At 33.3% G+C, this 14,453-nt stretch overlaps 1 long non-coding RNA gene across 1 annotated transcript in view; it reads left to right on the top strand.

Moving 5' to 3' along the window:
• The window catches only part of LOC111094827, a 34,768-nt gene extending 24,350 nt beyond the window's left edge, over positions 1–10,418 (top strand). The window contains exon 4 of the long non-coding RNA XR_005386205.1: positions 10,246–10,418. This is a non-coding gene — a long non-coding RNA (uncharacterized LOC111094827). The remainder of the gene's footprint in view (positions 1–10,245) is intronic.
• The last annotated feature ends 4,035 nt before the right edge of the window (positions 10,419–14,453 follow it).

Below are 14,453 nucleotides of genomic sequence, written 5' to 3'. Positions count from 1 at the left end.
CTGTTTAGGCTTCCTTTGCCTGTAAATTTTCCAGGGCAAGGACTATATATGAAACTTTATCTAGAAAATACAGAAATTGGTGTAGGTTTAACAAGAATTAAATATTTGATAATATGCTAAAAGCTCTTTGTAAGTTTCTAATAGCCCTTAAATTCTGTTTGCTTTGATTTTGGTTGTGAAAAAATTACTTACAGGTCCTTTTAAATGTAACTATTAAAATATATAACTTAATATAAAGGCTAAGCAGAAAGCTAAACATACTTGGCTGCTGGCAAAGTAGATGGTTATCCATGTGTGTCTCTAAAAAATCAATACTAGAAACCATTCTAGAAAGAACTCAAAAAAAAAGCACTGACATAGTGGAAATCCTGCACTATGCTACACTTCTTAGCTGGGCATTTAATTACTTTACCTAACAACTTTTATTAAATATATGTTATGTGGCAAGCACCATCCTCTGTACTGGGGATACAGAACATGCTGTCCCTGTTCTCAGAGATACCAGGGCCCCATGATGATAACTGTGCAACAAAGAGATACTTGTGTAGCAGTGTGGTGAGTTATCTGGTAGAGACAATGACATTAAGTACTCAAAGTCCTGAGGATGGAAAGGATTGATTTGAGAAATTGGTGTTTCTTTCTCCTCATCCCAGCTAAGGATATGCTTATAAGCCAATTCCATGTCCAATCCCACCTTTCCCCTCCACTCTGTTTTCCAGGGAAGAATGCATCGTTCCTAGGCTTTCTCCACTACCGCAAGCCTCATTTTTAAATGGAATCCTTAAATAATTCAAATAAATGTCTTGGGCAGAAATGGCATGTACAGATGTGGAAAAAAGAGGTGAAGGAGGTGAAAGTAACCAATATATCACTTTTGAAAACTCATTAAAGAAAGAAGAATGTATTAAGGAGATGCAGCAATTGTTTCTTTTTTATGGCAATCTTACAGTCTTCAAAATAACTTTCAAATACACCTCTGAAATACTTCAGATTTTATCTCCTTCTATGCATTATGAAAACTTACATGCTGACCCCATTTAAAAATTTTCTGATAATTCTAATTCTTGATATTGAGTTTATTATTATAACACATAATACCATAAATCCAAATTCTCTCAAAATTAGACCTTCGGATAAAGGTAGTTTTCTGAAGTTAGCTAAGTCATGGTATTACCTTTATTCAAAGGTGTATGAAGTATGTCGTTAGAATAGTTTTAATTAATTAAATGAGATTAAATCCTATATGAGTTGAATGTATTAGCAAAAGCCTTTGATTATTTAAATAAAGGCTAACATTTGAAGGAAAGTATAGATGTAAAATAAATCTAGTTCAATAAATAAAGGGATATGAAACCAAATTATTTCTGTGCTGAAATAGAAAATAAAAATAATAAAATGAATTCACTTAGATCAATGCTGATAACCCAGCTATCCATGTATTCTTCCATATTAATTTCTTTCCATTCTCTCATCTAAAAGTATTAGCAAATTAATCCAATTTTAAAATATACTTGTATTTGTTAATTTCATTCTGCCTTCCCCATAAAATATAAAAATAGGCCTTTTAAGAATTTAACATGACTAATCTAAGAAAAGTATGTTAAAAATATAGGATCATATATTAAAAGTGCAAACCCAATATGGTTGAGAGTTACTTTTTTATTATATGATATTTCTGTGTTTACTTATGTATCCTGAAGACTTTTGATGAAAGTATACTTTTAAAGTAGGAAAGCGGGATCCCTGGGTGGTGCAGCAGTTTAGCGCCTGCCTTTGGCCCAGGGCGCGATCCTGGAGACCCAGGGTCAAATCCCACATCGGGCTCCCTGCATGGAGCCTGCTTCTCCCTCTGCCTGTGTCTCTGCCTCTCTCTCTCTCTCTCTCTGTGACTATTATGAATAAATAAATAAAATATTTAAAAAAATAAGTAGGAAAGCTTTTCTAATACTCTTTCTAATACTCTAAGAAAATGTTCTTCTGGTACACTGATTGTATATTATTTATCAAACATAAACAGAATTAAGCTAAATGATTTTTCTGGTACATATGAGGCAATCCAGCTTATAGATTTGGGCTGAGAATTAAGGTACACAAGTCAATATATATGAGCTGGTGAATCTCCCTTTTTATAATATTATTTCATTTACTAGGTATTAAAGTACTTTTTTAGTTGGATGATAGAATTATTAGATATAAAGAGGAGCAGAAGGAAATGTCAAAGTCTCTATTTTCAAATTATATTTTAATTTTTTCTTGTAATTATGTCTTGCTTGATTTTTGCCCCATCACCTGTTCAGCTGATTATTAAATAACAATTTTAATTTAAAAGCATATATCAGTCAGAAGCCAGGCAGAGAGAATTTAAGCTATAGAGTTCAGTAGAGAAAATTTAATATTGGGAATATTATGTCCAAAAAGTATTAGAAGAACTGAAAGGGCAAACAAGGGACCATGAGGCAATTTGGCTATTAGCACAGGAGGAAGCCACGGCTAAACCTAGTACTAGAGGAGCAAGGATAGGAAGTAGTGGTACAAAGAAACAGGAGTAGGGGCTTTCTGTAAGGAACTGGGACTTGGGAAGGAGGAATGCTGCTAGAAGTTACAACCACAAGGAGATGGAGCCACACCAAAAAGGTAATCTGAAGCAGATAGGTGGGAGAAATAACCTAGAATCTGGTCTCCACTCTCCATTCACCCTCTCCTGCTAGTGGCTCCCATTGACAGGATTGATCTGACAGCATTAGTCAGATGCTAATTGGTAAAGGAGTATGGGCTTTGCAGTTGTGGGGCTAAGTCCCCTGAGCAGAGTATAGTAAGAGGAAAGTAAGAAATGGCCCTAAGAGCATATTGGCCAGTAAACAGATCAATATATTCTAAATAGTAGTTTAATGTTGTTCTTTTCTAGCATAGCATCACATTCCCAGACTTGTAGAAGGTTAGAAAATCATCAGACTACAGATGACAAACTTTCAATACTTACAGTTTTTGAAGTAGTGGGAGATTTAAAAATATAAAAATGGAACAATGTACCAAAAAGGCATTAATAAAAGGACATATTAACTCTAATTAAAAATGAATGGATGGAAAATATAAAGATCCTTGCTTCACATAATAATGAATACCTTTGTATTATCTGTATTACCAAATACTGAATTGGCATCTCTCATTCTGAAATCATAGAAAGATGATGTTCCTATCATGCTTTTTGGTATTTCTCTGCTAGTCCTAGCCTATGGAAGAATGTGGAAAAACAAAATGACATGTAGCTGTTGGAAAGTAGTAAAGAAAATTACTGTTATTTGTAAAAGATATTATCTACGTGAAAACTCAGAAAATTATCTGAAAAAATGATCACAACTAAAAATCTATTTTATTGCTGAGAACAAAAAATAAGTAAATATGAAAAATTCTATATACCATCAAAGATAATGTAGAAATATAATGAAAAATATACCCCATCAATAATAATAATAATAAACTAGTAGAATTTTGGTGTAACTATAAAAGTTGAATGTGAACTTCATGAAGAATTCTATACAACTTTATGTTGAGACCTAAGGATTTGAATAGAGACTTGTATCAAGTTTTGATGGTTAAATTTAATTGTCAAGTTATCTGACCAGATTAATTATAATTTCTGGGTATGTCTATGAGAATGTTTCTGAATGATATTTGCATTTAAATTGATGGACTCAGTAAAGTAGTTGTCCTGTCCAGTGTGGGTGGGCATCAGCTAATCAGTTGAAGGCCTAATTAGAACAAAAAGCAGAGGAATTAGGAATTTGGCTTTTTTAACCACCCCTCTCCTCAACATTGCCTCACTGCATGATCTGGGACATCTCATCTCATTTTCTCTGGCCCTTGGACTGGGATTTATAGCATCTGCTCCCTTGGTTTTCAGGCCTCAAGACTGATTTAATTACACCACCATTTCCCGGGATTTCTGCTAGCTTGCAGATGGCAGATCATGGGAGTTCTCAACCTCCATCATTATGGGAGCCAATTCTTCATAAAGAATTCTCTCTTTCTTTATTATATGTTTAATATATTTATTATTTGTACAAGTATTATATATAAACTATAATAGAATTGTCAATTAAAACAACTTTGTATTTTTAGATAAGATGATTATTGGTAGGTAGAAAGCCAATGAGTTTAGACTGATAGCAGATTCAGAAGTGCCAAACGTGAAGCTAACACGGCAAGTAAGCAGATGTTCTCAAGGAAACTCTGAGAAGGCTAAGAGTCAACAACTATCAAAGACAGACTGAGCTGTAGGTCATCTTCAAGATAATTATTTTAAGAAACTTTATTGATAACACCTGGGATGTTTGTGCTTCTCTGTCTACAGTCATAAACAGAACAGCTGGCTGTATTGAATTTTTCCCTCAGACTGAAGTCCAAGAAAATTTTCTAGATAAAATATTCTGTTCTGGGACAAGGTTACTAGTAAATGTATTGTGTCTTGGCGAGGAAGCTAAACTGAAGTTGAGACAAGCCTCAAGGGATTATAAAAAGGAAAGTGTTGGACAAAAAAGATAAATATATTAGAGATTTTGATTCTCAGAGTAAAATTCTTTGGTTTAGCAATTATGAAGACCTTGGGTATGCCTCTTTGCCTATTCACCATCCATACAAAAGTCGATAACTGCTACAGAGTAATATTTGTTTACTTACACAGAATCAGTGGTCAGCCTTAATTATGGAAAAGTTCTATCGGAGAAGCACAACCAGCACTAGTGTGGAACCCAGCATGCTGTGTACCAATGTTAAGTAATCAATTACTTCATTTAAAAATATAAATAAATCAACACATATGACAGTGCACTTGAGGAAAAACACAAAGTGTTAAGGAGATGGTCAAAGAAGAACAAACAATAACAGAATTAAGGAATCAAAACATGCAAAGGAAAAATGAAATAAATTGAATCTAATTCACATCCTGAGAGAACTGAGATGAATATTGCTTCCATGACATAAGAATAATCAACCATGAAAGCAAAAAAGATCTGACATGTAAACTACATTCTTGGATATTTAAAATTCAATGGACTAAATTACAAATGTACATAACTTATGCTTGAATTGCAGATCTAGAAATCTCTCGAAATAGTTGAGGCAAAGTCAAGGATAAGTGTGTAAATTCATGGTGTGTAGATTCAGGTAACCCCAGAGAAAGGAGGAACTAATCAACTGAAAAAAAGAGTCCCTGAATTATGGAAAGATGTAAATATTCAGATTTAAAGGGTCCATTCACTGCCCAGTAGAATAAGTAAATTTCATCATCAACATTAAAATAAAAATCCTACAGATTTCGTAGAGGAAAATAAATTTTATTTGCAATGAAAGGAGAAGTGTGGGGAGGTAATTTTTCACAAAAAAAACATAAGCAATATCTTTAAATTTTTATGAAAAATAAATATTTTGAAACTAGAATTCTGTACCCAGTCATATCATTCATCATCCATGAATGTCAAATTCATGTATAAATGTATTTTCAGACACTTAAGAACAGAGAAGTCTAATATCTATGAAAAAGTTGCTTAAAAGGCAAAGAAAAGACATCAAAGACATAAAACGAAGACATCTAAGAAAGATGGCAACATGTAATATAAAAAACACTGATATCAAAGTATGACCTAGGAAATTCAAGAAAATTAAAAAATAAATTTAAAGAAGACCCATTATATATATATATATATATATATATATATATATATATATACAGTATTTTTCCCCTTTGCAGAAAATAATGATTCAAAGACTAATCAGTTGTACTACTTAATTGTATGGCATACATTTGGATAGTTGAATGAGAAGTGCTGTTTATTGCTTTTCAGGCTTTAACATCAACATATAGAGAAAATCTTTTAAAATTATAGAGAAATGACTGTAAATGTAAATGTATGCTTCAGGATTCTCTCTGTCCCTCTGCCTCTCCTCTCTAAAATAAATAAATAAATCTTAAAAAAAATAAAAACAGGGAGTTATTTTCTAGAGGTGAGATATTAAGAAATGCAAATTCAAGTACATCATTTAAATAAAAAAAATAGATAAAACTACCAGAAGTAAAAAGAATACTGTGAAAACAAGAGGGAAGTAATGTAAATGTTGTATATAGAAACTGTACACATTGGGCACCTTCAGCTCAGGTCGTGATCCTGGGATCCTGAGATTGAGTCCTGCATCAGGCTTCCTGTGGGGAGCCTGCTTCTCCCTCCACCTATGTTTCTGCCTCTCTCTGTGTCTCTCATGAATAAATAATTAAAATCTTAAGAAAAGAAACTGTACACATTTTATATTTGGTACATAAAACTGTTTTTGAAGTAATAATGGTAATTACCATGAGCCTAAACTCAAAAACCATTAACTGCAGATGACTAAATTGTGTGTGTGTGTGTGTGTGTGTGAAAAAGGAAGACACTTTCACTTTTTAATTTTAGTCAGTTCAGTAATATTTTTTTATTTAACATGTACATTTATTATCCTCATAATAAAACATAATTTGATAAAGCTTGAACTTAGATATATCTAAAACTACCTTAATTAAAATTGTATGATACCAGTCCAATGGTAAAAAAAAAATGGACTATGATTAGTAAAGAGTTCCCAGCACAGAGTCTAGAAGAGTTATAGGGAAAGGAAATATTATTAAGTAAGAGTTTCCAGGATACTTAGATAAGTGATAAACAGAAAGCTATTTTTCATGAAACATATGTGAATATTTCCATTTTTTATATGAGGAATAATTTTCTATACATGAACACAATGGTAGGTGACAGAATGGTATATATGGTTAATTTTTAAAATATCATAAAAAGAGCATATATAGATATATAAAATATATTTCTTAAAAAATCAGTAAGGGATGCTGTTATTATTAAAGAATACTTATAAAGCAACAGAAACTTACTTTCCTATAAATAATTGGAACACAAACTGACAATTTATAAAAGAATATGGATGACCAGTAAATACATGAAAAAATATTCAATCTCAGTAATGCCTACATATTTTTTTAAATGCCACTTAAGATCATTGGATTGGCAAATTTTAAAGTTATAAACACATTTTTGGCAATGAGCATTCTTTTCACTTTTTTGTGGGGATATTTATGTGTGTGTGTTTGTATATATGTGTATATATATATATATATATAAATATATGCATAACCTTTCTGAAAAATCCATTTACAATGAATATTTTAAGAGCCTTAACAAGGGCATTTCTCATCGGTCCTGTGAAATAGAAAGAAATGCAGTCAAAGACATGCACAAAATGGCTATATATTATTATGCTAAATATTTATAATAGCAAAACAATGGCAATAGCTTCTTCAAGAAATGAAAATTGTTAAATAAATTAAGAAAAATTAATTTTCTTAAGAAAGTGGAAACCTGAAGGATTAATTTGCTTAAATTTCACTTGGGAGTTGTTAGCCCAGTGTAGTGGGGGTAAGGATAAAAAGGAAATGCGTTAAGATGCAAAGCAACGTCAAGCAATAAATAGCCACATTTGCTACTGGTTCAACTAAGCCACAAAAAAGACAGATTAGATAACTCTGAAGCCATGTTGACTTAGCGTATGAGACCTGTTCCTGAAGGTAGCCAGTCCTGGGAGTAGTCCACAGAAGAAAGAAAAGAGGGATACTTATATGCCCTGATCTCTTCCGTTTCTTATTTCCTATTGGTCAAAGTTGACCTCAGGGTAGCTAATCCCCTGCTAATTTGGTGACCCTTCTGGAAGTTGGATTTTGCTCTTCACAATGTACTGTTTCATCCAAGTTCAAAAAAGGGAGGCATGACCTAGAATAGTTTGCCTACCACCTAAGAAAGTGAAAGAAGGAGATAGTTAAGGAAATATGAAAAGGCACACAAGGTTGGAGTCCCAATAAAATCTAGATGAATAATTATCATGGAACCCTTATAATCGGGTTTTCTGAAAATAAAGAGTAGCACAGAAATATCCATGGAATAATGTTTAATTTTAGAAAAGCAGGAGGAAATGGCTATATATCTGGTAGGAACCCAAGATGAGATAGCTATATGAATATATACAAAGACTGAGCAATCTAGAAATAAATTTACTGGGCAGCTCTGGTGGCCCAGCGGTTTAGTGCCGCCTTCGGCCCAGGGTGTGATCCTGGACACCCGGGATCGAGTCCCGCATCGGCCTCCCTGCATGGAGCCTGCTTCTCCCTCTGCCTGTATCTCTGCCTCTCTCTCAATCTGTGTCTCTCATGAATAAATAAATAAAATCTTTAAAAAAAGAAAAAAAGAAATTTACTACCAATAAGCTGCTTTCTGTGTAAGGCCATTTTTAGTTTAGGGTCATTTTTTTCTCAACGAGTGCCTGCAATGTTCAAAAATTTTACTATAACTGTGTATTAATTTTATAATTAGAGTGAACGAATTTATAAAAAGAAGTAATTAAAGTTGTTATAATAAGATCTGGTTTTATTCAATTTTAATAAATTATTTTTCAGTATACATATAAAATTTCTGGAAACTTTGGACATCTGAATAAAGATTCAATGGTTATGCATACAATATAGGGTTTAAAAAAACAGTTTATGTGGCAGATGTTCCCTTTCCATCCTGTCAGATTAAAGTAATATTATGCCTTTTTAGGAAGTATTTTTTTAAAGATTTTATTTATTTATTCATGACAGACACAGAGAGAGAGGCAGAGACACAGGCAGAGGGAGAAGCAGGCTCTATGCAGGGAGGCCCATGCAGGACTCGATCCCGGGTCTCCAGGATCACACCCCGGGCTGAAGGAGGCACTAAACCACTGGGCCACCTGGGCTGCCCGAAGTATTTTTTTTAATAAAGGTCACTAAACAACTCATTCTGGTTGGTTTGGCATATTAACTGATAAGAAGTTATTTTACATTTGTGGTCCCAAGAACTTTTAAAAACAAAATAAGATTATTTGTCAGTTGTAGTTATGCTTGTATTCAAATAATCCCTGGTTCTTTGGATTTAGATTATGTAAAAAGACTGGAGAAAATTTAAGAGCATTTTATAAAGGTGTATCATGCCATAATTTACTTCTAGATGATGAATGGAAAAGGAGACTAAACATTTTAGCATTTTTGTAGTTTAACCAAATGTATATTCTCCCTTCTTTATTCTGATCAGATTTACATAAAACTTAGCTTTTAAAACACAACAAAAGCTAGCCTTTTGCTTAGATGCATTTAGAATTAGATGGCAAAAATAGTTTTCAAATGTCAGTAAAATCTCCTAAAGTCTGGCTACAGGAGTTGATTTTGTTTGTTTTCCTATTTGATTTGTTTTTCTGAAATGTTTGCCAGCACCTCACAAGCCATCATAGGTAATACTTCTGAAATATGAGAAAAGTGAATGGGTAATAATAAGAGGGATCAAAATAATAGTAGCACATATTTAAAGAACACTGTATAATTATCAGCTATAGTTCCCAGTGTTTTATACACATTAGTCACTCATTTGACATTGAGAAAATTCTGTGAAGTGAATAAATAATATTATTCTTATTCCCATTTTACCGAAGAGAAACTGAGGCAGACAGGTTAAACAGTGAATGGCAGATCCAAGATTTGAACTAAGGAAGGCTGGCTTCAAAGGCTGTTCCAGTAACCATTACAACACATATTATCTTTCATCATAGTTTAGGCAGTTGTTGGAAGATCAAAATTTTACATTACATAGAAAATATTCTGTCTTGAAGAATCTCTCTGACTTTTCTCTGGTGCAGATGTCAAATGACAGCTAACTCTTTATGGTATAGATATGCTATGGAGCTGAGATCTCACATCTACTTTATAGTCCTTCTTTCTGTGAAGTGCTGCCCAAACCATGAAAAAGAAGTAATTATGTTGATTTGCCTCATTACGGTTTCATTTCTTAGTACATTTCTCATAGGTAATGCTACTAAATATGATAACCTTTAGTCTTCTAACTTTACCATTCCAAGATTTAAAGCCAGAACATATGACACTAATGTAGGCAAATTTAGCAAAAACACATTCACAGTTTACACAGATACTGAATTTTCAGTTAACTATTCATTTCAGAGGAGGAAAACTTAAAATTTATCATTTGTTTTTCTTAATGTCATACATTCTACTACCAATAACATGCAAACATCTAATAAAATATGTCACTTGTTTATGCAATAAATATCATTATAAGTTTATAGTTATAAATTATCATTTTTAAATTGTTTTTTTAATTTATTTATTATCTATGTACAACACAGAGAGAGACAGAGACACAGGCAGAGGGAGAAGCAGGCTCCCTGCAGGGAGCCCGACGTGGGACTCGATCCCGGATCTCCAGGATCACACCCCAGGCTGCAGGTGCTAAACCGCTGCGCCACCGGGGCTGCCCTATAAATTATCATTAAGTTATAAATTTATCAATGGTTAAGTATACTGGTAATTTAAGAAACTAATGTTTGGTAAATTTATTTATTTATTTATTCATTCATTCATTCATTCATTCATGAGAGACAGAGAGAGAGAGGCAGAGACACAGGCAGAGGGAGAAGCAGGCTCCATGCAGGGAGCCCGATGGTGGGACTCGATCCCAGGTCTCCAGGATTAGGCCCTGGGCTGAAGGCGGCGCTAAACCGTTGAGCCACCCCGGCTGCCTGGTAATTTTAATTTTAATACAGAGAGGAAGATAAAATACGGTTGAAGTGAAGTGATAAAGTGGAGCAATACTTCCAGAGACTGACTATCATACTTCAATATAATCTGCACATATGAGAAAAATGGAAAAATTAGGTAAGATCAAATAAAACTGATAACAAGTGAGATCTTCTCTGTTCAAAATGAGCTATTGAAAAGATATACTATTGTTTAATCAGAAGGAAGTAAACTCAGAAATATACGACCTTGACAAGCTCTATGATATAGATAGTTGATAGATAGATAGATTAGATAGATAGATAGATAGATAGATAGATAATAGATAGATAGATAGATAGATAGATAGATAGATAGATAGATAATCATATATCTATAAACTTTGAGGGAAAGATGAGACTAATAGTACATTTTGTTTTAACAGGGACAAGAAGTCCTTGTGACTGCTTATTCAGCTTTCTAAGTGTTAAAATAAAATGAAGTATATGTAGACAAAAGTAATCCAGGAAGTATCCCAAAAGACCTCAAGCAAATCAATGAATAGTGTTTGCATTTCTGAAATTAAGATTAATAATAGTAACAGTGGAAAAGACAAATGTTAGACTTGTCATATTAAAAGAGGAACTTCTTGAAGAATCAAATTTGACAGCTTGATATACCTGAATGGGAACACAAAAACCACAGAGCCCGGTCCTTTATTTTATACTTAGAATAGTGAACATTCATTATCATGGTAATACTTCATGATACAAAATACCACAATCTATTGATTATTACCTTATTGCTGGGAATTTATATTTTGTCAAATTTGCTTTTATCATACTAGGATAAATATCTTAGAACCTAAATTTTTTCTTCGTATCTCTGATTATTTCCTTAGGATACAGCCTAAGGGATTTATTGGGATACTTAAAATAGATGATGTAAAAGTAATGTATAGTGGCCAGTTCAAGGAATAAGTTTTGACATAGTTATCATTTTTTGAAGTATACAACTTAATCATGCAAAAAAATTCTGGTATTCTGTTTGTGTCTCCAGTTGAGTCATTTAGCTTAGAAACCCTTACATGGTTAAGTTTGCAATTTACATTAGAAAAATCTTCACAAATATTTTTCTATGATGCCAGCACTAACTACACTGACTTGAAAATTTCTTTTTTAAGAAAAATATGTTTTCTAAAGTTTTTTTTATTACATTTTTTATAGAACATGTCTGTCACCTGTCAGGCATTGTGATTAAAGGGAGGAGAAATAGCCTATTTGCTTGATATAGAGTGCAGCATATTCTAAGCTAAATACATGTTTGTGACCAAATTCATGTGCTATAAACTGCTAGTCTTAAAAATAAAATTATACACTTTATTTATATATCATCCTATTTTTATTAAATTTAGAATGCAAATGAGACCTGGTTATACTTCAGTATATATGCCTTGAAATTAAGTTGTCAGTCCTAAAAGTAGTGACATTGTGCACTGTTTATGAAACACATGACACTCTGGTTAAGAAACAAAGCTAAGGAACGAAAGCAAAAAGAACTCTCAGGAGCCCATCACACTTATTGAGAATAAAATACAAAGTTCTTATCCAGGCCTATATCACTGTACTTGACCACAGGATCTGGCTCTGAAACTTTTCTCCATCTCCCATCACTCTAGGCTGCTCCTCCTCTTCCCAGGGACTCTGCCTTTCTCACAGTGCCTCCATCACTTGCTCCTTTTGTCAGGGAACTTCTTCCAGATACTCACAGGGCTCACTCTTAATTTTTTCAAAGCTCTTGTAAAAGACTGTCCCTGATTACCATATTCAGTCTCTAAGCCTTCACCTGCCTCCCCCCCCCCCTTTTTTTTCCCATAGCCTTTACCTGTACTTTGGTGACATTATAAATGTGTATACATCTTTATTATCCTTATTCCCAGTAAAGTCAAAGCTTCATTAGGACAGAGGCTTTTTTTGTGAGCCACTACACTCCCAACGCTGGAACATTGTCATATAATTGGTTTTCAGTATATATCAAAAGAGTAATATGATACATTCACTGTTGGGGTCCAAAAGTGGTGCAGCAGAATCTTTATATTCTCCATGTGAAGCCAGCTAATATTCAAACTTTAACTATAAGGAAAAAAATCAGTAAGATATTTCATAGATTAATGTAATCAAGTAAAATTTTAAAACTAAATTGCATATATTTAATGTAATAATCATTGATGACATCTTTTATATGTTGGAAAATGTACAGTTAGATTATTTAATAAATTTTAACTAATTGTTTTCCTAGCAATTATTCACTACTTTTCATACCATTTCCACTCTGTCCCCCAACCCACCCCACTCAAATTCCTAAGTTCATAGCTTCAGGGGAGGAATGAGAAAGAAAAGAGCTTTCATGTTTCTTCTGGATATAGACACCTAAAATCTAAAGTCCTTAGAGAATGTTGAGAATTGATTGAAAATGGGGGAAAAATCAAGAATGAGAATTTCTTCATTTTTAAAAATGTCTCTACCCAAAAAATCTTAGAAGTTTATTTACGGGGTGGGGAGAAAATAATAGACTGGTATTCAAAATAGAGAATGATCTGTACTGGTCTGCTGTCGACCTATCAGGCACATATGTTGGTTGTAAACAACTTGGATGAGCTATTCTGGAGATAACCTGCCAGGTAAGAGTCTAAGTATTGTAGTGTCCCAGGAAGGGGAGGGAAAGGGGGCAAGCCCTGGTAACAAAAGAACCAAGGGAAAAAATGGCTATACAATGGCCCTAGATACGCTGGTTCTTCAATGACCTTATCAAGAATTATCTTTCGATGGACACCGAGGCTCCTTCCACAGTTGGTCCACAATAGCCAAATTATGGAAGGAGCCTCGGTGTCCATCGAAAGATGAATGGATAAAGAAGATGTGGTCTATGTATATATACAATGGAATATTACTCAGCCATTAGAAACGACAAATACCCACCATTTGCTTCAACATGGATAGAACTGGAGGGTATATTCTGAGTGAAGTAAGTCAATCAGAGAAGGACAAACATTATATGCTTTCATTCATACAGGGAATATAAAAAAATCATGAAAGGGATTAAAGAGGAAAGAAGAGAAAATGAGTGGGAAATATTAGAGAGGGTGACAGAGCATGAGAGACTCCTAACTCTGGGAAACGAACAGGGGGTAGTGGAAGGGGAGGAGGGCGGGGGTATGGGGTGACTGGGTGACGGGCACTAAGGGAGGCACTTGACAGGATGAGCACTGGGTGTTATGCTATATGTTGGCAAATCGAACCAATAAAAATATTGGTTCAATAAAATATTGGCTCCAACCAAAATATCGGTTCCAATAAAAAATATACAAAAAATAATAAAATAAAATAAAATAAATAAAATAAAATAAAATAAAATAAAATAAAATAAAAAGAATTATCTGTTCTCATTCCTTTGCACCTTTAAGTCTCCAGGAACTTTGACCAAATCTCTAAGGAATAGGATAAAACCCTATTGAACTGAGAACAACTTTCCACTACTCCAGTAGAGATCTTCAATAAAAATAAAGTGGATATGAGAAAATAAAAAGAATTGTATCTTTTGCACAACTAAGCTCCATATGCTGGCTACCCACTATATAATATGTCATACATTAATATATTATTTATTAATAGATTAATATCAATTATTAATAAATTGACATTTATTTATCAATTTTAATATATTTATTAATGTTTATGATATATAAAATATATATATGGTGGCAAATTTTCTGAGAGTAAAGAAACTTAAACTTCAGGGTCTCTCTCTCTCTTATACAAGTCCCTAGGTTTGTAGGAGT

The sequence above is a fragment of the Canis lupus genome, chromosome X (assembly GCF_011100685.1).
Source record: "Canis lupus familiaris isolate Mischka breed German Shepherd chromosome X, alternate assembly UU_Cfam_GSD_1.0, whole genome shotgun sequence".
NCBI lineage: Eukaryota > Metazoa > Chordata > Mammalia > Carnivora > Canidae > Canis > Canis lupus.
Note: the sequence above shows the minus strand (reverse complement) of the source record. Positions and strands in the feature narration are given on the sequence as shown.